General features: G+C 45.0%; 1 long non-coding RNA gene across 4 annotated transcripts in view; it reads left to right on the top strand.

The window, feature by feature from the left end:
- LOC120405198 overlaps window positions 1–22,337 on the top strand; it is a 37,170-nt gene extending 14,833 nt beyond the window's left edge. Inside the window, exons 6-8 of one of the 4 annotated variants that reach the window (XR_005598429.1) lie at window positions 6,935–7,652; window positions 7,887–8,024; window positions 22,155–22,337. This is a non-coding gene — a long non-coding RNA (uncharacterized LOC120405198). Of the gene's footprint in view, window positions 1–6,934; window positions 7,653–7,886; window positions 8,226–22,154 lie in introns of those variants that run through there. The other 3 variants (XR_005598425.1, XR_005598428.1, XR_005598426.1) reach the window with 3 other exon arrangements.
- The last annotated feature ends 3,009 nt before the right edge of the window (window positions 22,338–25,346 follow it).

The raw sequence follows: 25,346 nt of genomic DNA, 5'->3' as shown, positions 1-25,346 counted from the left end.
GTGGATCTAATTTTTAAGCATAGATTAGTCCTGAGCATCTCTCCCATGAATGCCAACCAGGGTGCTATTTAATGCTGCTTGTGATACGGACATAAATAGAAGGACACCGGGGATGTAACGACCTGTCTATATCGGGGACATTTGTACTGGTGCAGTGTATCTCCAGTGGGGTATACACTGGAATAGCTACACCAGCACAAATACCCCTCTCTTCCACTCCCTGCAGAGACAGACCATAAGAGAGGGACACTTAAGTTGAACATCTGGAAAAAGTCACTAACAGGCAACTCTTCTAGGCTGTGGAATAGTCTTTCTAGGGACGTGTGGAAAGCTCCATCTCTTAGACCCTTTAAAATTGCACGGGACAAAGCATTAGATAACAATGCTGGCACCAAAGTCTTGCACTGTGATGAATGCATAACAGGAAACATCGTGCCTGATTCATCTTTCCTTTGCTGCAATTTTACACTAATTCCATTGACTTGGAGCAGAGTCACTCATGAATTGCATCAACGTGAGAAGAGAATGGGGCCCCGACATTTTAAGTAAGAGCACTCCAGAATCTCATTGATTGTATTTATGTTGATTGATCCTTATATATATTAATGAGAGGTAGACTTCTGCTTGATCACAGCTACTCTCTAGCTAGCAGTATAGTCTCTGGAAAGGCCAAATGATAGACACTCTGCTCCTCATTTGTCATGCAGTCAATATCACCCACACTCTATAAACAGGAATAGTCTCGAGAAGTCCTGGGCTAAAAGAACCTTTTTATTTTGCTAGAAACAGTTTAAAAAAAAACAAAAAACCTTAAAAGCCAAGTGATATTTGCTCAGCATTATGCCAAACAAGGTTCTGGATACGGTGTGAAATGAAGCTGCAGCTTTGTATTCCAGGCATGTTTGTGCTGAGCTCTGCTTAACAAGTGCTTAAATAGTCCCCAATTAATCTGTAACTCATTTTTGCCTTGTAAAATGCATGTTGAAGTTGAGGGAGCTCTAAGTTAAACAGTGAATATTTGCTGTCAGAGAAGAGGAAATTATTTACTACGCCTAAACCAATATTTAGAGAAGGAATATGGAAAATGTAGTGCAAGTCAGAGCGGGAGCACATAAAGTGTGGGGGATAGCGTAGACCAATGGTTAGAGAAGGGGGGTGGGCGCAGGACTCATGGCTGAAAAGCTCACGGGAGTGAGCTTACTAGTGGGATTTTGACTACATCCTGATTTCTAATCGGCCAGAGACACCAGTGAGGAATCTTTTCATGGGGAATTTAAATATTTCCACCTGTGGACCCAGCTGGCATTAGAACTGCAGAGAGGTTTGCTAAAAGCATCCACTCTCCACATATATAATCGTCACATGTTCTAAGCATTGTCCCAATATTCATTAATCCTCCCAGCAATGGTAGGGGAGTGGGCATCATTAACCTTATTTTACAGATGGGTAAACTGAGGCACAGAGTGTGAAGGCCTGATTTACAGCGGTGATGGGCACCTGCTGCTCCCATTGGTTGGAGCAGGAGGTTGGGGGCTCACGGCTCTACAGTCTAGATCACACTGCCACTCAAGCACAAAGAGAAATGAAAGGCACTTTCTCCAAACTAAAAAATAATAATAAATAAAATAAAAAATAAAATCACAGGGCCTCAGCTGCTCTTCAGTGTACTAAGAGGCCTCTCAGTTCATCTGAACCAGTTCCGCAGGCCCTAGCTGGCCAGTCTGCCGCCCATGCCCAGAGGTTTTCTGATAACTCAAAAAACTGACCAAAAGTCAGAAGGTGCCTAACGTGACAGGGAGGCCCTGACTCAGTGCTCACTGAAGCTAATGGGAGTAAGTCCAGTGATTTCCAAGGGCATTGGATCAGGCCCTGAATGCAGCACAATTGGTCTGGCCGTGCACTCAGGGGAGCACAGGGACCGATACCTCCATACTCCCGGGCCAGTGCACTGTGCCCCAAAGAGTGAGGAGGAGGCAGGTCCCCGGCTCTGGTGTAGCCTACTGGTCAATGTGTCATGCATCCCTCATGCATCTGGTCTCAGAGCAGACTCTCCGCTGGCGCATCACCTTGTGTTTCAGTGTGGGCCCCCAGGCTCTCCTCATTTGGCTCCCCCTACTGACAGTTGCTCCAGGCCTGCAGCAGTCTACTTCTTTCTCCTTACTTTGCTCATCAGCCTGGTCACATATGGTTCTGCCTCTTTTAGGGTATGCCTATAGCCCGGCAGTCTCAGGCCAGGTTTCCAGCCCAGCAACAGATTTCAGTCCTTTCCAGCCCTTATTTGCTGGGCTTCCATGCCACCACCTTTGTCACTGGGCTGGTAGGGGAACTCACAGCCTCCCTCTGCTCTCCAGGCTAGGGACCCTGCAATAAACAGCTACGGTCTCCCTGTTCAGACCCCCTGCTTCCTCCCGACTCAGAGACCTTTCCAGCAGGGCCTTCCTCTGTGCACAGGCGGGATTATGTCATTTGCCTTAAAGGGGGCAGTACATCACATACAGAGCAAAACAGAATCCTCTAAGACTGGAGTAAGGAGCTGGCTTTTCCTCTGTATATCATAGAATCATAGAAATGTCCTCAAGAGTACATCAAGTCCAGCCCACTGTGCTGAGACAGGACCAAGTGAACCTAGATATTGGCATATGCCATTGGTAAGACCATTACTGGAATACGGTGTCCAGTTCTGAGGCTACACTTTAAAAAGGGTGTAAAGAAATTGGAAAAAATTCAGAAAAGAGCCACAAGCATGTTACCAGGTCTGGACAAACGTATCTTACAGAGAGATACTTGAGGAGCTCCCTCTAGTTAGTTTGCCAAAGAGAAGGTTAAAAGGTGATTTGATCATGGTCTATAAGTGGTGAGAAGTTTTCTGATCATAAACACCTCTCTAATCTAGCAGACAAAGGTATAACAATGTCTCAAAGGATGCAGTTTTTTAAAAGTGAGGATAATTAACCCTTAGGATGGATTACCCAGGGCTGTGGTGGATTCTCCATTGTTTGACTGCTTAAATCTTCCCAAAACATATGCTCTAGTTCAACTACAAGTTATTAGGCTTGTTGGAAGAATCACTGTATGAAATCCCATGGTCTGTGTTGTGCAGGAGGTCAGAGTCGATGATCACATTGGTTCTTTCTAGACATAAAATCTATGACTCAAGCACCCAAGAGTTTTAATGAAGGGCTTTGTATGATGTCTTTAAACTTTCCTCTGTTGTTTGCAATCAAAGACAGCGTTTCAGGGCCAGTTTAAGGTGGCTATTAATCACCCATTTGTCCATGTGACCCTACTATTTTGGGAGCTGATTAAAATGTTTGCCTCCGGTAGCCTAGTAACCTGCAATGCTATGATTTATTCATCTACAGCATTATCTTCCATGGACCCTTGATTGCATACTTGCCAGACGTATGGTAACGTAGCTGCCTTGGAGAGACTTCCTCCCTTAATGACGCTGGGCAGGCAGATGCTGGGCAGGCAGTGGGAGATGGGATTTCCTCAGCAAATTAAACTTCCAGAAGATAAGGAAATCAAACATTTGCTGGCGTGCAGCAAACAGCATAATAAAAGGCACAGGGCTGCTAAATGCCACAGAGACCTTTTGTTCCATGGAAGCCTCACTCTGTGTCAAACACGGAACTCAGATATGAATTCTGGGGCCAAATTCTGCACTGGAGCCAATGTACTGGTGTAACTGAGAGTCTATTGGATCCATAAGGCCTAAGGCCTGACTGTGCAACCGTTAATCAGGCATATGGATACTTATTCACCTGAGTAGTCTCCGAAATGCTGCAGCAACCCATGTGTATGTTGTCCACAGACTTTGTCCCATCTCAGATGAACACCTAAAGCTGCTTCCCTGAGTTGCTGCAGCAGCAACACAGACCCCTGAACTTCAGACTTAGCCAGGAAGAGTTTTTCATTTTGCCTTTGGGGCGGATCGTCGTCATCTCCTGTCCAGGGGTGGCTCCAGGCACCAGTGCACCAAGCGCGTGCCTGGGGCATCAAGCTGCAGGGGGCGGACTTTTGCGGCTTGCCTGTGGGAGGTCCGCCAGTCCCGCGGCTTCGGCGACAATTCTGCAGTGAGTATGCCGAAGGCGCGGGACTGGCGGACCTCCCGCAGGCATGCCACCGAACCTGCGTTACCAGCGGACCTCCCACAGGCATGCCGCTGAAAGCAGCCTGACTGCTGTGCTTGGGGCAGCAAAATACATAGAGCCGCCCCTGCTCCTGTCAAAGCCACTGAGGTGCTTAGCACCTTGCAGGATTAAGCCTGGTGTTACTGGAGCCCAGTCCGGCAGGGCGTTGAGCCACTGACTTCCCTGACTCAGGCCATTGTCACTCACATCTCAGCATTAATGGACTGCATTTCCGCTCTGAAAATGAGTAAAGCTAAAATTAGCAGGTTCCCCCCCCAGCCCCGAACTTTAGGCAGCATCACAAAAGAGGAAGGACCCAAGGGAATTAGTGATGCCTTATCTTGCTGTATTTCAGGACACACATTCCCCATATTTCTTCTTTAGCAAAACCTTAATGATTGTGCCTTCACCACCTCCCATAAATACAGCTGGTCCCTTACCTTGCGGGCTCCTTATTGGGCTCTGGTGTGCTATAAAGCTGTGCAAAATGGGCACTAAATCCCATTCACAGGCCCCGAACAAATGTTTCACTATTATTTAGCAGGCAATCCATGTGGTTTTAATTCCCCTCCACTTAGAGGGAGTATGTTGCAATTTCCCCAAAGCCACCCTAACCTATAGCAAGCGCTTGATGCATTTTTATGAGGCTCAGAGATATATCATTGAGAAAACTGATTGTGAGCAATCTATTTCCCTAAACATCGCTGTTGAAGTCTTGGCAGTGAGTGAGATTAGCAAAACTGAGTTTTCTTCTCCACTGAAGGGAGTGTGCGTGTGTGGCTGCAAAGAGATTTTTGGGGTTTTTTTTAACTTAACTCTGTTTTAGAGGAACAGAGCCCGTAGTCAAGATGCTTGGAGATGAAAGGAAATTGACAAAGCCTCGATTTCTGGTCTACATAACGGAAAGGACTGGATCCAAAAGGCAGAAATTAAAAATACAATGATATAAACAGCGTTTCCTTCCCAGAGAGCTTCCCTGGCAAACTCAGAACACTAACAAATTCTCAGAGATCAGGGTGCATCCAGCTTATCTTCCTGTTTGCACAGGGACCACTCCTGAAAGGTGTGGCTGAGCTCTCTTTGAGATTCATGGGAGTTCCACACACTCCAGACCTTTTCAGGATCAGAACTTTGGAAACCAATTTGCTTTCATAAGTGCCTGTGGTGTTACCAAAAAACCCCTTCCCCCTCCCTGCTTCACTACTCACCATCCTCGTATATGATGTCTCTATTTTCTTCCCAGTGGAAATTGTTGCTGGTATATATGTGTATAGCTGTTGGACTGGCTCATCTCTTTGTACTCAGAGTCAGGTTTAACTTTCTTATTATAAAATATTTATTTCCCCAATACCCCCAGAAACTAGCTGACTATGAAATGAATGTTTCTGTTGCAAGGGACACCACCACTGGATAGACTTATCCAGCTAGGGTTAGGTTTTCAAAAGTGCCTAAATGACCTAGGAGCACAAATCCGCATGACTTTCCATGGGATTTGTGCTGCTAACCTTTGAAAATTCCACCACTAGGTTCTTATCTAGCACTTGGCATCTTGGTATCTGAGGGATGGGAGTCAGGACTCCTGGGTTCTATATTTGCTTCTGCCAAAGACCGATTATGTGCTTGCATGGCGCAAGTCACATAACCATTTGGGGCTCCAATTGGCTCCCCTGTAAAACAGATATAATAATAATAATAATACTTTCCTACCATGATGAGGAGTTATGGGGTTTTCTTATTCATATTTGTAAATCACTTTCACACAAAAAGGCTACATACATTTAAATGACTACTGTTAGGCGGAAAGAAGGTTGTGTATCCACCTGTGAAGAAACAGACCCAGGAAAACACTTCTTTCAGTTATGGCTGTGTAAACTCAGAGTGATTCCAATTAGTCCCCCCAATTTGAAATCATTGGGGCTACACTGTATTTACACGGGTAAAAGTGAGCACTCTCCTAACTAAGCATTTCGTTCAGAGTATTATTTTGGGCTGGAGGGAAGCATTTTAAAAGATATGCAGAAGAAACATAAGCCTCGAGGCACTCAGATACTATGGTGATAACCATGGTATCGGAACCTAGAATAATATAGAATAAAATAGAATCATTACCCTTTCTTGATAATTACTATTGTGAATAATAATATCTAGCTCTGATATAGTGCTTTTCATCAGTAGAATTCAAATGCTTTACAAAGGAGGTCAATATCATTATCCCCATTTTACAGATGGGAAAATTGAGGCACGGGGCAGGGAAGTAACTGCCAGTGGCAGAGCTGGAAATAGAATCCAGGTCTCTGAGGCTCTGTCTAGTACTCTGGCTGCAGTGCCTCCCTGGTGGCCTAACCTAAGAATGCAAGTCAGAGAGCTGAGCCTCACTGCGCAAATAAATAACACAAAGACTCTGCTTGTCCCACAGGCCTCAGAATCTAAGAAGTAGACAAAACATGACCGGTGACTACATAGAGAAAGGGAAGGGTGGGGAAACATCTGGTCAATTCCTGCAATGCGGACTCACGCCTGACTCAGGCTAAACTCCTACTGAAGTTAACAGGGGAGTGTCATAAATTGTCAAAATGAGCCAAGTCCTAACAAAACTTTAATGGGAGGAGGAATCAGCTGAGCCGTGTATAGGAAAGCAGGGGAAAATCTCAAGGTTGCAGAGAACGCTGGGCTTAAAGATGAGCAATATGGTTTGGATAAAATAAGAGCAGAGTTAATTCTTGAACCCAGACGCTCATCAAAATTGTTTTGAGGCTTAATATAGTTCAGATCACTTGTTCCCCTTTATTGTTCACTTCCAGGCACCTCAGCACTTCCTGCTTGTGACCAGGACCAGAAGCAGAAATGCCAAAATATCATATGAGAAGTTTGCTTTTGCAAAATGTCTGGCCATGTTTTGCAGAGGGCCTGGATAGTTCAGAAAAGAGTTGGAGAGCATCTGAATTTCTGGCTGCTTCTCTGGCACAATCACACCAAGCTCTGTCCATCATTAACTCAGGCCTCCTGTGTTTATTAAAATATTCATTTTTTATTTAGCATTTACATTGCCCAGAGGCCCCGGTCAAGCTCTGGTCCCAATTATGCTAAGATGTGGAAGTACATAATTTTTCTCTCCGGCTAGCCAGACAGCAAAGCAGAGTCCTCTGAACAAGGGAAAGGACAGAATATTGGAATGCAAAGGTTCTGCAGCAGCTGGGCCTGGAGAACTTGGAAAGTTTGACTCTGGATGCAGTCAGTGGGAGTGGCAGACAGAACTGTGCAGAGGGAACCGGAAGGTGGGGAATGACTGTTGAGAGGCAGAGTCTGAAGCAAGTCAAGAAGGCAGCAGAGTGAGAATCACCACTGAAGAAAGGTGAAGAGGAAGCACAGTGCATGCGAAGAAAATGGTCAGAGCCATGAAAATGACCTGACAAAAGAAAAAGGGATGGACCCAAAGAAGAAACCAACAGAATCGGAGCAAGTGAGAGCAGAGAAAGTGGGAGAGGAAGAAAAACAGATGGAGAAACCCCACGTGAGAAGGTAAGTGAGCCCCTGGTTACTATCGCTCAGTGCTCTGAATGCGTGTGAAGAGCTTGCATTGCTGCTGGACTTGTCCTTTGTTTACATAATGATCATTGTCAGTGTTTACCCAGTGTATTTAATGGAGCACATGTGGCAAAGAGCGAGGGAGGGTCCAGAACATGACATCATCCACTGTAAAAGCGAATGCTCCTTCCATGACCAGTGACAACTGTTGTTTGCTTCTCTCTGCAGGAAACAGCAACCGGTGTCTCCAGGTGTGAGCCTGTATCATGGAAAAGCGATGATATTAATTAACAATCTCGGTCACAAGGACCAGACAGCCATTTGACATGAGAGGTGTTGACACTGGCCTTTCTGCAATGCAGCTAGGTATCTCCAGCAGCATCAACGAGCTTTAAATCAGGCCCCTTCTCCTGTTGAACGGAATTAGATCCACTCCTGTTATTTTTGCTTAGTCCATAAATCCCTTTGTTAGCTGTGGGGTTTTTGAAGGCTTTTGCCCCTTCATTTGTGCAACTCACTGGCAGTGGGGAAAGGGAGGGAACTACCTCCAGGGGATTTTGCTGCACAACTGCAAAATGAAGCAGAATTGTCACAAATTTCTTGCTGGAGCAATTAACTATTCAGGGCAAATTCTGAAATACTGTGACCAGGCTTGTTTGCATAGTCAGGTTACGTGATTGTGCATGGAAGGAAAGAGCTCTTCCACAGAGATTTCTGATCTGGTGAGATGAGGGGCTGAAATCTCCTGAAGCCAACTCAGGAGATTTCAGGAGATTTCTAATCTGAAACCCTAACACTGGTTCATCCTCAAGACCACACCCCAGGCCCTAGTTTTAATTTAATCTGGATCTACATGGGGATCCAGCTGCCCCATCCTAAATCTATTTGAGTTCTTACATCATGCCCATCACTAGGCTGTATGAGCAGCTGTGCGGTACCTGAGGGAATAGTTCTATCAGACATACGTTTCCAAGGTAAGGACAGTTTAGAAGGATGTTGCAGCAAGTCTCCCATACAAGATGTTTGGGGTCTGAGTATAGTCCCTGTCTGAACTTCCCATGCATCGAAGGAACAGCGAGAAGGGCGTTCTTGGCTGCCACCGCAGCAGAAGTTTACAACAGCCCCATGATCATATTGACCTGCTCTTTCCACCGCCTCTGCATCCAAAACTGAACTTGCTCTGATCTGTTCTTTAACTCCCCCACCCTGGGGAGCCTGCATCTGCATCCGCCTCCTGCTGCTGCCGCCCCACTGCCAGAGTCAGCATGTGTGCCTGGGTGTTGGCTCAGAAGGGTTTTCTGTGTGCAATCCTGGCGCTACTTTGTGTTAAAAGTGAAGAGCTCCATGCGTTACGGTTACCGTCAGCCGGTTGCAGCTGCCAGCATCATGACTTATTAGCTGAGGAGCTGGGCAGTGGGTGAGCAGCAGCTCCTCCAGGAGCACGTGCCAGCACTATTATTCCGAGAGACAGCAATCCAAGGAAGCAAAAATAATGTGGAAGCATTGCTATCTGCTGCTGTCTTCATTCCCTTCGAGTGCACACAATGGATTTCAGTCCCTTGCCTCTGACCTCAGGCATGGGGTGAAGACTTCATCCTTCAGTGCATCACACATGGGTTTAGTTAACACTCTTTGGCCCAGGGTACAGAACCAGAGCAGCACTTGGCTTTGTCTAATGCTGTGCACACAGAGTATCCCAAAGAATCGTTACTAAAGCAGTGAGCTACATATTGGCAGAGCAGTGGCTGAGCAAATGCAACAGCCATACTGAATTCAGCAACTGTAGCCGGGGATATTAGAACTTGTCTTAGTGAGAAGAAATTATCTATCCATCGCCTTTTCTAGCTTTCTGTTTCCATATATGCCTGCCTGCCTGCTTTCTGCCTCTCTTTCATCATATCTAATCCTCTGCCTATTTATCATGGTATCTAAATCCTGTCAGCCTGGCTCATCTGCAGAAAACAACATGGGACCTTTCCTCTCCACCCCGGCAGCCCTCCCAGAGAGGATCAGCAAGAACCCCGGCTTGAATATCCCCTCCAGAGGGAGGCGGAGATTAAATGAGATTTCATTTCTATTTCTTTCAAGTCCAAAGCCCTGATTCTAACTCTTAACCTGCAGGGTAAGTGTAGGGAAAGCCAATGGAGCGACTCCAAATTTGCACCAGTGCAGTGAAGAGCAGAATTTAGCCTAAATATTTCAGAGGTTGCACAATTCAACCCCAGATCTCCACAGGCTCCTGTGCTTTGCCTCTGAAGCCCAGACAGGCTTACGGAGTCATTCCCCTTGTGATAAGGATCAAAGGGGCGGGCAAGGTGGGCTGGCTGGTGCCCATCTTCACATAGAGGCAGATGGGGGCTGTAGCTGAGCTGACAGCAGTACTCCTTTCTGAGGCGATACAGGCGGGATGGAGGTGGTATGGGATAGGGGACGGGAGGGGAGAGGTTCTTCTTCAGAGGAGCTCAGAGGGATTGACTTACAGCTGGAGCTGCCTTTGTATCACAGCCACTCATCCCTGAGCTACAAAGTGTGGCTGCAGATGCAGATCTGAAATTCCCAGCTGGCCCCAGAGATCTGGCTCACGCCCAACTAAGGAGATATGTGACTCTCTTCAGATAAAATAAAATCTCCTTCTAAACTGGAGGCCAGAACTCAAAGTGAGCCTGAGCCTCTGGACTTTTCCTCAGGTGGGAAATAGTTTGGTCAACTTTCCCCTCCACGTCCGACTAGATTCCTTTTTCACCATGGAGCCTCTGGGGTGAAATCCTGGCCCCGTGGTTGTTAATGGCAAAACTCCTATTGATTTTGGTGGGCCAGGATTTCACCGCAAGTTTCCAAGCAGGCCAGGAGCCCCGGTGGTAAAATACAAGGAAGAAAGCTCTTCCTACAGTATTTCCAGCCCAGGAGGGAGCAGGAAGAACTGGAAATGCTACCTGGAAAAGATGCTTTTTATGAGCCTTCCAGCCCCATTTCACAGACTCACTGCATCTGGATTAGCGCCTCAGATTCTGGGGCTTGTCCAAATGGGCCCTCTTGTCTTCAGCAGCTAGCTGATTCTTCATCATAATGGGCCATACCATCTCCTTCACCTCCATGAGCAGAGGAAACAAACACAGGAGAGGACCTTAGGGTCATGTTTGGGTTTTTTTGCGAGGGGGGAGGGTCATAGAAGAGGGAAATGCCCCCTCTCCTGCATTGTCACCCTGACCGTGAAAGTCCCACAGGACTTTGGCAGGTAAATTAATGGCAGCCCAGTCAACTTTTCCTCTCCGCCCCATACATCCTCTCTCAGAGGAAGTTGCAGGGGTCAACACCCACTGAGGGAGCCCTTTCCAGAATGGAGCATGCTCTTTAAATGCCTGGAAACAGAAGATAAACCCAAGAAGCAAAGATAGCTCTGTGCCTTTGCAGATCCAGGGGGATCTGCTGATTTTGTGGAGGACAAACCCTGTTACTTCCATGGCGAGACAAACCCAACGCCCTGAGAGAAGAATGCAGAGGGAATTGTGGGAGTGCAAACTCCAGTGTGGGGAACATGCTGCATACACAGTCGCTGTCATTTCCCTTCCTCCAAGCTGATTGAGATCTCAGCTTTGCCAAGAGACAGCAGGCTCTCTGCATGTCAAGCAGCATGGTGTGGCATGGATTACCCAGCCTCCCACCACTGGCCTTGCCATGTCATCCCTGGGAATTAAACTGCTCTGTGTTGGTTTCTAAAACAGCCACACTGATCTGACTGACGGTTTGGCTGGGCCAGCTCAAACTGACCGAAATTTGACCCTGGGGAGCTAATCAGCCAAGAAACATAACCCAGACTTTGCAACCAACAAAACTTGCCTGAAAAACCATTACAACACCCCTGACTCACTCCCGGCCCTGGTGAAGATTAGGAGAGTCCTTTCTTAGGCATTTTGTTGCTTGTTTCGCTGACCAACTCCCTTTAGAAATCGTGTTTATTTGCAGCTGGACAAAAACTGCAGAGGAATGATGGAGGAACACTTGCAAAGAATCACAACAAGGAGACAGGATGAGCTAGGCAGAGGTAATTGGTATTTTGCAAGGGATCAGAGATTCTGCATGAGATTTTTTTATTAGCACTCATAAAAAAAATCACATTTTACATTTAATATGTTCTCTTCACGGTGAAGGACCCCAAAGTGCTTTACAATCTATACTCGAGGATCACTTCACTCATCACTGCACTGTAGCCACCTCTGGGGTAGGATGGCCTGCAGCAGCTGTTTCACAGCACACAGCAACACTACAGAAAAGTTTAGGACTAGAAGAGTATCAACTCCAGTTGAATCCAGAGAGGGATTTAGGGAGGTGGAATGTAATTTACCTGATTTTAAATGTAGTAGCGAAGACAATGGAGTTAAGGCTTCAACTTTTACAGAAAGTTTCCATGGGACGTTAATTTTACATCTGACCCAAGAGTTTGGATCTTCAATCATTTGTCCAAATTTTAGATTTTCAGTAAGAAGAAAAAGCAGGTATTTTAACAGTTAGAAACTGAACAAGTGCTGTGCAGAGCACTTGTTAAGAAGCACTGATATAGGCTGTTACCTGGCTGCTTTCTGCAGTGTACAGGTGTGTTTTTGTGACTCTGCATTTTTCATACCAACCAAGAGCATTTGTAGGTTAAGCTACAGATAAACATTCAAAACTAAAGAAACATATAGTGTACCTAAGTGAACTTATAAATCTGCTAAAGTGCATAAAAATGTGGTGTGTGTAGGAACTTCAAAAGATTGGTTTATCTATACTGTATATATAAACAATGGAAACATATCATCCATTCTTTAATTTCATTGACAGTGAGAACTTCTGGGGCCCAGTTTTGATCATGAGTGAAATGAGTTTGGGGTAGGATCAGCTCAGCCGAGTGGACACTTATCCACACCAAGAAACTCCCACACAGCTAGTTTATAACACATGGTCTTGAATAACAAAGGGCAAGAAGTGCCTCCCAAAAACTAACCTGTGAGTTTTGCGGGGGAGCAGGGAGGTAAGTGAGCTTGGCTAGTACTGTTGATCTGCACCAAGTTGATTTAAGAAAGGAGTATTGATATCCCTACTTGAGAGATGGGGAAACTGAGGCAAGGTGCAGTTAAGTGATGTGTCCAAGGGCAATGTCGGAGCTGGGAACAGAGCACAGGTCTCCTGCCTCCAATTCCTGAGCTAAAGCGCTGAATCATACTCTCTCCCTCTGAAATGTTAATTTCATCATGATTAAAAATCAGAGTTATCAGCCATCGCCAGAGGGGCTTGATCAAATGTCAAAACAGTTTCTATTGTGTAATCCAGATAATCTGGATAATTTATTGGGTTGATTTAAAGGCCTAAACCTCTCCTCCAGCACCTCAATTTATTTATTTTTTTAATGGAGAGGGAAGGAAGGAAACTCCTGGGCTACGAAGAGTCATATTCAGTGAGTTGCATATGATTGACAGCTGCCAGAACCCCTCCAGGAGCATTTGTTTGTGGCTGCCTGTCAGGTACAAGGTAACAAGAAAGTGGAAAGGCTTTCAGAAAGAAAGTGAGAGGTAATTTCCTCTAATGTTATGTGGGAGATGAACACTCAAGACTATTATCGCTTGATGGGTTTTGTGTCTGTGTCTCCTGTGCAGCAGGCTAGAGAATTACTCCCAGGAACGAAACACTCTAAAAAAGGTTCATTTACTGAGCATTACAAAATAGCTAGAAAGAGTAAAAGAAACCATTTCAGTCCTGTCTGTGTTTCTTCAAAATAACCACCTGTTTGTTATCATTGTGCAACTAGGAAATTCAATAGGGAATGGGAAACACAGGATGGAGCACTTGATGATTACCTGTTCTGTTCATTCCCTCTGGGGCACCTGGCATTGGCCGCTGTCAGAAGACAGGATACTGGGCTAGATGGACCTTTGGTCTGACCCAGTAGGGCCGTTCTTATGTTCTAAACTGAGAGAAAGAGTGACTTTTCACCCTCCCCTGGAAGCGTAGAGCAGTGGACGGAGTCAGAAGACCTGATTTCTATACCTGGCTCTGCTGTTCTCCTTATGGGTAAGTCACTTCATCTCTATGTCTCCTGTTTCCCCTCCTGCCCCTTGTCTATTTAGATCCAAAGCTCTTTGGGGCAGGGATGGTCTCTTGCTATGTATTTGTACAGTAAGTAGCACATTGGGGCCTTGATCTCAGTTGAGGCGTCTGTAATACAGTAATAATGATATGTAGTGCCTTCTTCACAAAATGCACAGTCAACCTGTGGAACTCCTTGCAAGAGGATGTTGTGAAGGCCAAAACCATAATAGGGTTAAAAAAAGAATGAGATAAGTTCATGGAGGACAGGTCCATCAATGGCTATTAGCCAGGATGGGCAGGGATGGTGTCCCTAGCCTCTTTCTGCCAGAAGCTGGGAATGGGCTACAGGGGATGGATCACTTGATGATTCTCTGTTCTGTTCATTCCCTCTAGGGCACCTGGCATTGGCCACTGTCAGAAGACAGGATACTGGGCTAGATGGACCTTTGGTCTGACCCAGTAGGGCGGTTCTTATGTTCTTATTGAAAACTCTGAAATAATTTAATAGGTTAAACTAATAAGGTTCTAGAGAAGTTACTCTAAACACTATAACATTTCAACTCACTGTATTTTCTGTAATTTTTTTAAGCATTCCATAGAATTCTAGAGCAGGGACATAAGTATTAAATTCTATAGTATGGTCCAAAGAACTTACAATTTCCTATTAAATTCTACAGGACTCTGCCCAAAAACAAACAACAGAACTCAAAGATTTGCAAGGGAAATCCTGCTTCCGGGCATGAACCAACCTCTAGTTAACATGGGATAAGGAAGAAACTTCCCCTGGGGGCAAGTTAGTCCCACATTTTACCACTACTGGATTTCTTATACCATTCTTGGAAGTAGCTGGTGCTGGCTGCTGTCAAACATGAAATACTGGAATGGATGAAGCTCAGGTCTGATCTGGAAAATGAAACAGGCTCAGGTGTATCCCTGTCCCAATGGTTTGAATAACCTAATAACTCAATGGCCTGCGTAAAAGTGTGTGTGTGTGTGTGTGTGTGTGCGTGCGTGCTACCCATTTCATAACTGACAGTAACTGGCATCGCCTTTGATGCCATCCTCAGCAGAGAGGCCAAGTTGTGCCTTTATCTTTTGCCTCTCACATAGCGCTGGCTGGGCAGTCAGGAGAATATAGTAAAATGTACATTATGCCTTTACTCCACAGGTTGTTGCAGTTTAGTTGGGGACTGACAGGTCTTGGTTAGGTGCTCCGATGCTGGGGTAATGAGGGCTATGTAAGCACCTACAATAGATATTTTGTTTAGCTCCTGATTGAAACTTCCTTCCTAGTTTCTCCTGCTGAGTGCCTATGGCTGCATTGTGGGGCAACCACATTGGCATATGATTATTCCAATACTTTGTTACCCTTGAAGGCTTAACACATGGCATGCAGGTCACGGCAACACATGTGCAACCGTCTCACCTCTTACTGGTTGGAGGCCAGCATGGAAAATAAAAATTTCCTTTCATCTTGAAAGACAGCAACAGGATATTCCCCTTTAGCTCTAGCATTAACAGCTACAGGGGTTTGGTTGGAGTCCCAGCAGGAGACAGATTCCCTCACTGAATGTAGGGAAATGCCAAGTCTCCGAGATCCCCACGCTCCAGTTTGAAAGCTGTTAGAGTGTTTTCAAGCTGGGAGCTTTAGACATTTATGTTGTATGATCGCAAGGCTTTAGTTATCCAGGTTTTTTCACAACGGGCATGTTGCAGTCGTTTGGTTGGCAGAACTGTTATGCATTAAGAAAGGGAATGGCTTTGCTCTGTAGTCATGATTTCAAGTAGCAGACAAAGGATATTTTGTTAATGCGCTGGCCTGGAGGAATTATTTTTGCTGAAATGGTTTGGGTCCATTTCGTCAGGCTTGGCAGAAATTTTCAGCCTAGATATGAGAGTGAGCTGCAGATTCAGCAAAGATGTAGCCACCTCTCCCATATCCCTTGGAACACTGTGATTGTTATCACAAACACTCGCACACTCCCACACATTTGGACAGGTACTAGTACGACACCTGATACACTGGTGGTATCTAAAATAACAACCAGGCTAGGGAAGGATTAGTTCTTTAAATGGTCAAATTAAAGAGAACACACTTAGCACTAACTTGGCTTTGCTCATAGGGTACATACACAGGAGATCTGATCTCAACTGGGAGGAGGGGATTAGATTATCCCTAGCTCAGTGTTATTTAACTTGGCTGTTTAAACAGCTAACCATCCACCAATGGGCCTACTTTGCCAGATATCACATTTTTATCTAGCTGAGTGGTTCTCAAACTTTTTCAGGACGTATTCTTTCTTTCTTTCTTTCTGAGAGCCCATTCAGTTCTGTGAATACAATAGGAACATTCATAATGACACAAAAAAGAACAATAATGTACAATATATGCAGAAAACTTTAGTAATCAGTTCATAATCACAAACAACCCTGATAGCATTATTTGTGTCCTACAGTTGGTGCTAATCAGCGAATAGAATCCCTGCTGACGCGATATTTTAGTTTTACAATAGAAAATTAATTTCTTTTGGTTTTGTAACTTGTGTCAGGTGTGCCTGGATAGACGCCTTTTTCTATAATTGGAGAACTCCATCATCATCATCACAATGATAATAGCAGCCACAGACATGGGCACCAGCCTCAACTCAGTGCCAGCAAGTAATGAGTTAATCATAGAAATCATAGGACTGGAAGGGACCTTGAGAGGTCATCTAGTCCAGTCCCCTGCACTCAAGGCAGGACTAAGTATTACCTAGACCATCCCTGACAAGTGTTTGTCCAACCTGCTCTTAAAAATCTCCGATGATGGAGATTCCACAACCTTCCTTGGCAATTTGTTTCAGTGCTTAACCACCCTGACAGTTAGGAAATTTTTCCTAATGTCCAACCTAAACCGTCCTTGCTGCAATTTAAGCCCATTGCTTCTTGTCCTATCCTCAGAGGTTAAAAAGAACAATTTTTCTCCCTCCTCTTTGTAACAACCTTTTATGTACTTGAAAACTGTTATCGTGTCCGCCCCCCAGTCTTCTCTTCTCCAGACTAAACACACCCAGTTTTTTCAGTCTTCCCTCATAGGTCATGTTTTCTAAACCTTTAATCATTTGTGTTGCTCTTCTCTGGACTTTCTCCAGTATGTCCACATCTTTCCTGAAATGTGGTGCTCAGAACTGGACACAATACTCCAGTTGAGGCCTAATCAATGTGGAGTAGAGTGGAAGAATTACTTCTCGTGTCTTGCTTACAATACTCCTGCTAATACATCCCACAATGATGTGTGATGTTTATGCAACAGTGTTACACTGTTGACTCATATTTAGCTTGTGATCCACTATGGCCCCCAGATCCTTTTCCGCAGTACTCCTTCCTAGGGAGTCATTTCCCATTTTGATGTGTGCAACCGATTGTTCCTTCCTAAGTGGAGTACTTTGCATTTGTCCTTATTGAATTTCATCCTATTTACTTCAGACCGTTTCTCCAGTTTGTCCAGATCATTTTGAATTTTAATCCTATCCTCCAAAGCACTTGCAACCCCTCCCAGCTTGGTATCACTTGCAAACTTTATAAGTGTCCTCTCTATGCCATTATCTAAATCATTGGTGAAGATATTGAACAGAACCGGACCCAGAACCGAACCCTGCGGGACTCCACTCATTATGCCCTTCCAGCATGACTGTGAACCACTGATAACTACTCTCTGGGAATGATTTTCCAAGCAGTTATACACCAACCTTATAGTAGCTCCATCTAGGTTCTATTTCCCTAGTTTGTTTATGAGAGGGTCATGCGAGACAGTATCACAAGCCTTACTAAAGTCAAGATATATCATGGCTACCGCTTCCTGCCATCCACAATGCTTGTTACCCTGTCAAAGAAAGCTATCAGGTTGGTTTGACATGATTTGTTCTTGACAAATCCATGCTGACTGTTACTTATCACCTTATTATCTTCTAGATGTTTGCAAATTGATTGTTTAATTATTTGGTCCATTGTCTTTCTGGGTACTGAAGTTAAGCTGACTGGTTTGTAATTCCCCAGGTTGTCCTTATTTCCCTTTTTATAGATGGGCACTATGTTTGCCCTTTTCCAGTCTTCTGGAATCTCTCTTGTCTTCCCTGGCTTTTCAAAGATAATCGCTAATGGCTCAGATATCTCCTCAGTCAGCTCCTTGAGTATTCTAGGATGCATTTCATCAGACCCCGGTGATTTGAAGACATCTAACTTGTCTAAGTAATTTTTGACTTGTTCTTTCCCTATTTTAGACTCTGATCATACCTCATTTCCACTGGCATTCACTATTTTAGACGGCCAATCTCCACCAACCTTCTTGATGAAAACTGAAACAAAGAAGTCATTAAGCACTTCTGCCATTTCCACATTTTCTGTTATTGTCTTTCCCCCCCCATTGAGTAATGGGACTATTCTGTCCTTGGTCTAATGTACAAGCACAAAGGGAAATATATATTTCTGTAAATAAATTATGTTATTTATAGGCATGATGCAACCAGCTGCAGAGTAAATGTGTCTTTCTAACATCAGTTGCAATGTACACATTATGACATGTCCAACCTTCACATTAAATGATTTATTCTGAAGGCTGGAAATGTCATAAGATCATCCAACCAGCAGTGAAGAATTGTATAAGAAATGATAGTGCAGATTAAAGAGAGGAAGCCAGGGGAGGGGAAGGATACCACAGACAGGGCAGGGAGAGATCAAATCCTGAAGGCCAAATGTACTATAAATGCTGTTGGAGAAAGTTATAGAAGATGACATGGCTCAACTATTTTTATTTTATTTGTATGCACTGGGAATCATTGGCCTTATGACATTGCTTGAATTATTATCTCACTCATTTTAATTGTTTTAAAAATATTATGACCAGATTGGCTGAGTTTCCCTACAGGACAATGGGCTGGCAAGATGATATTAGAAATCAGGGATGGTTTTTATTTTATTTTACTGCTTTGTTGATTAATTTAGAATTCACCAAGTTAATTACAAGAAAAGCAAAGAAGCATCAGAAATGGTAAACAGGGCTGGCTCCAGACCCCAGCGCGCCAAGCGCGTGCTTGGGGCAGCATTCCGCGGGGGGCGCTCTGCCTGTTGCCAGGAGGGCGGCAGGCGGCTCCGGTGGACCTCCCGCAGGCGTGCCTGTGGATGCTCCACCGGAGCCGCGGGACCAGCGGACCCTCCGCAGGCACGTCTGCAGGAGGTCCACCGGATCCGCGGGACCGGCGACCGCCAGAGCGCCCGCCGCAGCGTGCCACCGTGCTTGGGGCGGCGAAATTGCTAGAGCCGCCCCTGATGGTAAACATCCTCTTTTTTTTATAATGGGGGGGGAGCTGGCCTACATACATCTTTTGCACCATGATTTAGGTGTGTCCATACTAGGAGGGTTTCACCAATATAACCCCGTTCAGAGCAAAAACTGTCTTACATCAATTGTCTCTGATGACATTTGTCTATTGTTTCATTGACATTCCCTCACAACAGGTAGGAAAATGAGTATCATTACCCACATTTTACAGGTGCTTCAGCAAAAAAGATCAAGTGATTTCCCCAAAGTCATAGAGGATTCAGTGTCAAGAATTCAGTCTTTAGAACTCAGGGTCCCAGAGCTGTGGTCAGACCATATTTTCTCTCCCTTAAGGAAATTATCTTCTATGTGAGGTCTTCTCCAGAATGAGATGCAACGTTTTAATTAGCAGCAAATTTGTTATGCTTGATTGGGGGTGTCAAGGCATGCTATATTAATGGGAGCTCTGATGACAAGTCCTTGCCTACCAGTACAGAAGCACAGAATAAAAACCAAAGGAAACATTGTGATTTCCACTTGACTTTCCCATGGGACGGGATGCAATGAGACAAGGACCAATTTGTCGCCGTGCGATGTGTCGCAATGCAAAATATCTGCCCATGCTAATGGAAAAGGAAAACCATGTCCTGAGAAATCAGCGAGGGTGTTAGATACGTGCAGAAATGTAGGTCAATTGCTTGCAATAACACCTGAATCTTTTCAGCAAGTAACTATTGGGTCACTAGGAAAACACGGCCCAGCACAGTCCGTCAGCCCAATATATTTCAAGGGCATCAAATCCAATTGGACAATAAGCGATTGGATAATCGGGGAAAATGACTCTTTCATGCTGTTGGAACCTAATTATGATCCGGGTAAGATGGATTTCTGGTGAAATGGGCTCCTGCGTTACCTATTGCACCCAACGTTGTAATTTCACCCACTTAAAGAGCTGCATCCATTGAACACTTTTAAAATGCTAATTACAATGTAATTAAATATGAAATATAAACAATCATCCATCTTTCCTTCAGAGTTAGTACCCCTTATTCTTCAGGACGGACTTTGCACTGCAGCCATCTTCCTTGGATAGAGAGTGAGGATTGAACATCGGGAGTCCTTGCAGAGCCCCCAGAGGCCACCCCACTATTGTCCAGGGGGAGTCACCATATAGCAATGCAAGTGAGGCACCCCTTCTCCTCACTCCACAGAGGCTATGCTTTATAATTGCCTGAACTGAAAAAAAACCCAGGTCCAATCATGCCCAGGTTCCAGGGTGTTGAAAATCCAAAGCTGAATGACATGCCCAGGCAGAACTGTGTGGGGTGCATTGATCCCCCACCAACTCTAGAAGCCCCTTGTGTAAAGGTTTCGCTTTGGGGTCAGCATCTCCCTCAACCCCAGTGATACGTGTTCCATTCCCAAAGACATGCTGACTTGGGGAAAGCATCCACAATAGACAGAATATCTTGGTGCTGCTGAGTTTCCCTGCAACAGATCAGGGATCTCTGTCTAGCTGTGTCCTCAGAGAGCATTGGAGCAGCCAGCCACTGAAAGATACTTCTGTAGTTGAAAGGATGCCATCCCCATAAATGGAAGTGGCCATTACAGTGTGAGTTTCCCCAGGTCCTCTGTACTTAAAAGGAGTTAAGTTCTTTTTGCAGCCAGCGTGGGGGCTGAAACTGGCAGCCTGCTCTCTGGAGGGCCTAGGTTCAAATTCACTTGTTATGAAACTTCTGTTCAATCCATCCTCTTTCTGATCACACAACAGAGCTGTCAACAGCCCGAAAGGCTGGGGCCATGTTTCTTAGAATTGTCAAGTTGTCAAGCAATTAATCCACTCTGGAGTGTCTCGTGAAGTCCCTGGGAGTGATGCCGGAGGCTCTACCACAGTTTACAGTATAAAATTGTCCAGAGTGGGAGAGGCAATGCCAGGTTTGTGAATGCTGTGTCTATTAGCAAGTGAAGGGATCCCTTCAAGTTAAAGAAATAACCCAGAAGTGTCACCAGATCTTAGCTCACTAGAGCAGAAAGTGAGTCCCTAAGACTCCAGAAGGAGGGAATCCTTTGTCACATACATACACAGGATCTCGCTTGGGGGAATGGGGAAGAATTTATTAGTAAATTGTTATTGAACCATCCCTAAAGAGATGACTTTGACTAGATGGCATCTCCTGCTCCTGTTCTTCCCTCAGTGTCTGAAACCACGCTCACCATTGGTCACTGAACAGATTTGTATTGTGAGCTTTCTGGGATTATGAAAATAAGGGGCCGTGCTGTCTCTGCAAATGTGGGGTGAATGTTGCTCGATCAGTTATGGAGCTTAAGGCGCAATAAACTACCTTTTCTTTCCCAGGACTTTTGCATCCCCAGCAAATTCACAGATCAACTCACACTTGTCAGATATTTGTCAGATCACTACTGTCATATTTTTTGAATAAATTATTTGACTGCTATGTTCTTCATTGCTCACCTGGTTCTGTTCAGGGGTCCCTTCAAGATCCCTCTTATTAATAATTTACATGTTCTGTTTTTACTGTTTTTCCAAGGTCCCAGTTCAGCAAGGCATTTAAACACAGGCTTAAGTTATGCATGAGCCTAAAAGGGAAGTCAAAAAACACAGACACAGTTTTCATTAAGGAGTCCGACTGCTCTATAAGCGGATTGAAAAACAGGAACAATATTCCATGAAAAGTTTTGGGAAAAAATGTGCCAAAAGTTTCAACCAGATCTGCTGCTTAAGTGCTTTGCCAGTCAGGGCCTTATACTTCTTCCAAGCCCTCGCCTGCCACCTTCACTTCGTGGCATACATGTCCTATATCAGGCCAGGAACCTGCTCACTGATTGTACTATTCCCTCACTGGGGAGGGGTCAGCAAAGTCATCACTACATAGTGCCCTCTTAAAGAGCCCACAGATAAATACCCAGGCTGTGACCCTGCCAACGTGTGAGTAACTTGAACCATGGAGTAGTCCCATTGGCTTCAGTGGAATTTGCCCTGTGAGGAAAGTTACTCTGGTGCTCGAGTGTTCACAGGATTGTGCCCTTGAGGATCAGTGGTTAGGTGGCAAGTTCCTTGGGAAGCCAAATAAAGCCCCAATGGTGGTATTTGAGAACCACTTGTGTTTGCTTTCCAGGAGCCTGTTCTAATGCCCCAGGAAGTCGGTTAGAAGACAAAAGTAGTGCAAGGTCTGGTCTTGTCACAGGATCTCCACCTCCCAGGAACTGACATACGAAGCAAGCACTGGAGATCACCTTATTTCAGCCCTATAATTGGATCCTTGAGGCATTAAGAGCCCCATGAAAATGGGAGCACAATAAAGATGAGCACATCATTGTCATGATCACTGCTAGGGCTCAGTTTTGTTTACTTTATGATGTTTTAATTATTGTTTATTTACTACTGTACTTTATGCCCTTGGTGTCACCCTCATGGGCCTGGGGTGGGTTACAGTGGTGCGTGTGGTGGGATTATGTATAAAATGATTTATTCTATTGCTAATTATTATTAGTCTGATCGTTGCTTTGGTGAAATCCCAGACTGATATGCTCTTCTGTTGAGCTTCATTTGCATGGGCTGTGATTCTGCAGCATCCGTAGCCGTGGCGTGCCATGTAATTTAAAGAGAATGCACCAGCCCTTCCGCAAATGGAAACCAGCATCACTCCATTGCAGTCAGCAGAGAAAAAGGACTTGATCGCTGGAATTAGCAGAGCTATGACACTTTATACCAGCTGAAGATGGTCCCTAAATGCTACAACAAAGCCCTTCTCTGTAGTGTATTGACTACTATGTAAAAAATCACGTTAAATCCTAAGGGGTTGCCTGGTGCTGCTTGCTGGCTAGGGTGCTCTGTAGGAAAGCGTATGGATCTGTGTCCTAGGCAGTCAGTCAGTCTGCAAAAAGCCCCAGCCTATAGTAAGGTGGGGGGAGTTGTGGCTGTTTTAGGGGGGCAGCCTGCTTCAACTCTCTCTCTTTCGGAGTACTTGTGCATTATCGTACAAAATTCTAAGAAATAAAGTAGTTACATTGCAACATTGCTGCAAGAGTATTTTATGTTTTTATCTCCCTTTTCTGGGTGTAGGCCCTGAACGTAACATTTTCTAACACTGAGCAGGTCTCTGGGGTGGAAGTTACCTTCCCTCAGCTAACATATCTTATCATCTTTCCTGCTAGTGTAATTGACAGGGTGGCTGTAAAACTACAAGCAGGACTAAAAAACAAAAGCTACAGTCTATCAGATTCTTCCCGGGGATGATCCCCAGAGTCCATAGAGGCTCCTGCAAATGGGTACTATTGGTTTGACTAATTTTTGTCATGACTGTTTTTTCATTAGTATTCAGCAAAATAGTATCGTATGACAGCTACCTGTCTGTGCTTTAATAAAATGCTCAGACAAACGTAACGTTTAGAAACAAAGTACAAAAGAAACAGTGAGCCAGATCCTCATCTGGTGTAAATGAGTATAGCTCCATTGCCTGTCTTTTTCTTCCTTGGCTTCAGTGGAGATTTGCCAGTTCACAGCAGCTGAGGATCTGGTCAGTAGGACGCAATGTCTGTGCATGAACAAGTTGGAACACCTGGGTAATTCTGGAACCCTTTGAACCTCCAGTAGTTCAGTTCTGAGACAGAGTTTGAATGTCACAGTTGTGGCTCATCTCTTGTATTGTCACTCCCTTGCCTAGTGGGAGCAGATGTTTGGAGCTTTGCAGGTTGACTTCCCATTGGAGGAGAAATCAGTGACATAGAGTCAATGTATAGTCATAGTCTAACTTGTGTATTTTACCCCAGTCCTTGAACAGAAGTGGTCACAAACAGCATGCAGGCAATCCCCTCTTTCAAACCTCTCAGCAGAATCCCCAATGGCAGATCTCAGGAATCTACTCTGCCCCAAGAATTGATTGTAACTAGAGAGATTAAGGCATAGAGCAGCCTCCTTTGCTGCTTGGCACAGTTGCCCTAAAACAAAACCACCTCACAAAACTAACAACAGTACAACATTTCTTCAAAGGCTGCACAGTGCTCACACATGAAGAAAAGTGTAAGAACCATGTAACAGAGCCATCTGGGGGCACCAACCATAATACTATTCATTCTGGGGTGCACTTCACACCCTGGCTCCGTTTTATTGATGGCTGTAAATAATGCAGGACAAGATGGACAGAGAACCTGCACAACTCCCCTGAGGATAGTTTCCTTTAGGGAGCATAAGTGTTGCTTTTTATTCTTCCTTTATGTTTGTGATGAGTCATTTTCTATACCGTGAGCAAGTATTTTCTATTGAAAACGGCACACGGCAACAAGATGTGTGTGTGTATGAACATGTATGAATGCATGACACTGCGTGTGAACATGTATGAATGTGCGGCACTGTGTGTGTGTGTGTGTGTGTGTGTGTGTGAATACATGTGAAGCTCTGTCTGTTTGATATGTAGCAAGGATGCAACGATAAGCTCTGGAGAGATAAAGGTGGTTAAAAGTTTGATCCAACTGTTACTCCAGCCCATGTGCCTTGCTGGGCTCTGTTCCTAAAGCAGAAAGGAAATGCTCAGGAGAGTTGTTTCCTTTCCTTCAACCCTGGATGCTTTCCTGGCTGCACATGCAGCAGTCACTCTTCCCATTGGAAAGTGTGACCTTTAACCAGCAGTGATCCCATCACACTTCAATGAGCGCAGGGGTCGCACTCCGCAAAAGAAGGAGGCATATGCATCCTGGGGTGGAAAATAGGTATTGGGGGAGCGAACCAGAAGCATATGGCTCCTGAGGTCGATAATGAGACATACATCCATTTACCTCTAAGTCAATAGCTAGAATCCAGTGGTGGCCAAACACTGTTGCCATACGATGGCTGTTCCTTTACTGGTGTAAGGTGAATTGTGGGGCACTGATGGGGCACGGTGGGGAAGCTGGCACTTGCTAGTATCTGGGGTGGATGGAGGCTGGCCAGGGCCAGAACCACCAAAATGTAGGATCTCCTCCTCTTTCACAAAATACAAACTTCTCCCCAGCCAACTCCAGGCCTTCCTCTTATTCTCCCACTCTGTACCCCTTATCCTCTTCCCATGGGTCATTCGCTCCCAGCACCTGGATTTGACCAGGATGGGGAATTCTGGCCCAATCTGGAATTCTCTAGAGCCTAGCTTGAAATTCCCGCCTGTGCAGAGGGCCCTTCGGACTTAAGTGAGGCTTATCTTGTGCAAAAGCCTTCAGCACAGAGATAGCTTCACCCCTAGCCTGCCTACTGCTGGTCAGGGAATGAGGGCAGAAGAATGGTGGAGGATTTTTTGAGGGGAGTTCCTCCTTTTGACTGAATGTCCACACTGGATCCC

Source organism: Mauremys reevesii, linkage group 4 (genome assembly GCF_016161935.1).
Source record: "Mauremys reevesii isolate NIE-2019 linkage group 4, ASM1616193v1, whole genome shotgun sequence".
NCBI classification, from domain to species: domain Eukaryota; kingdom Metazoa; phylum Chordata; order Testudines; family Geoemydidae; genus Mauremys; species Mauremys reevesii.
Note: the sequence above shows the minus strand (reverse complement) of the source record. Positions and strands in the feature narration are given on the sequence as shown.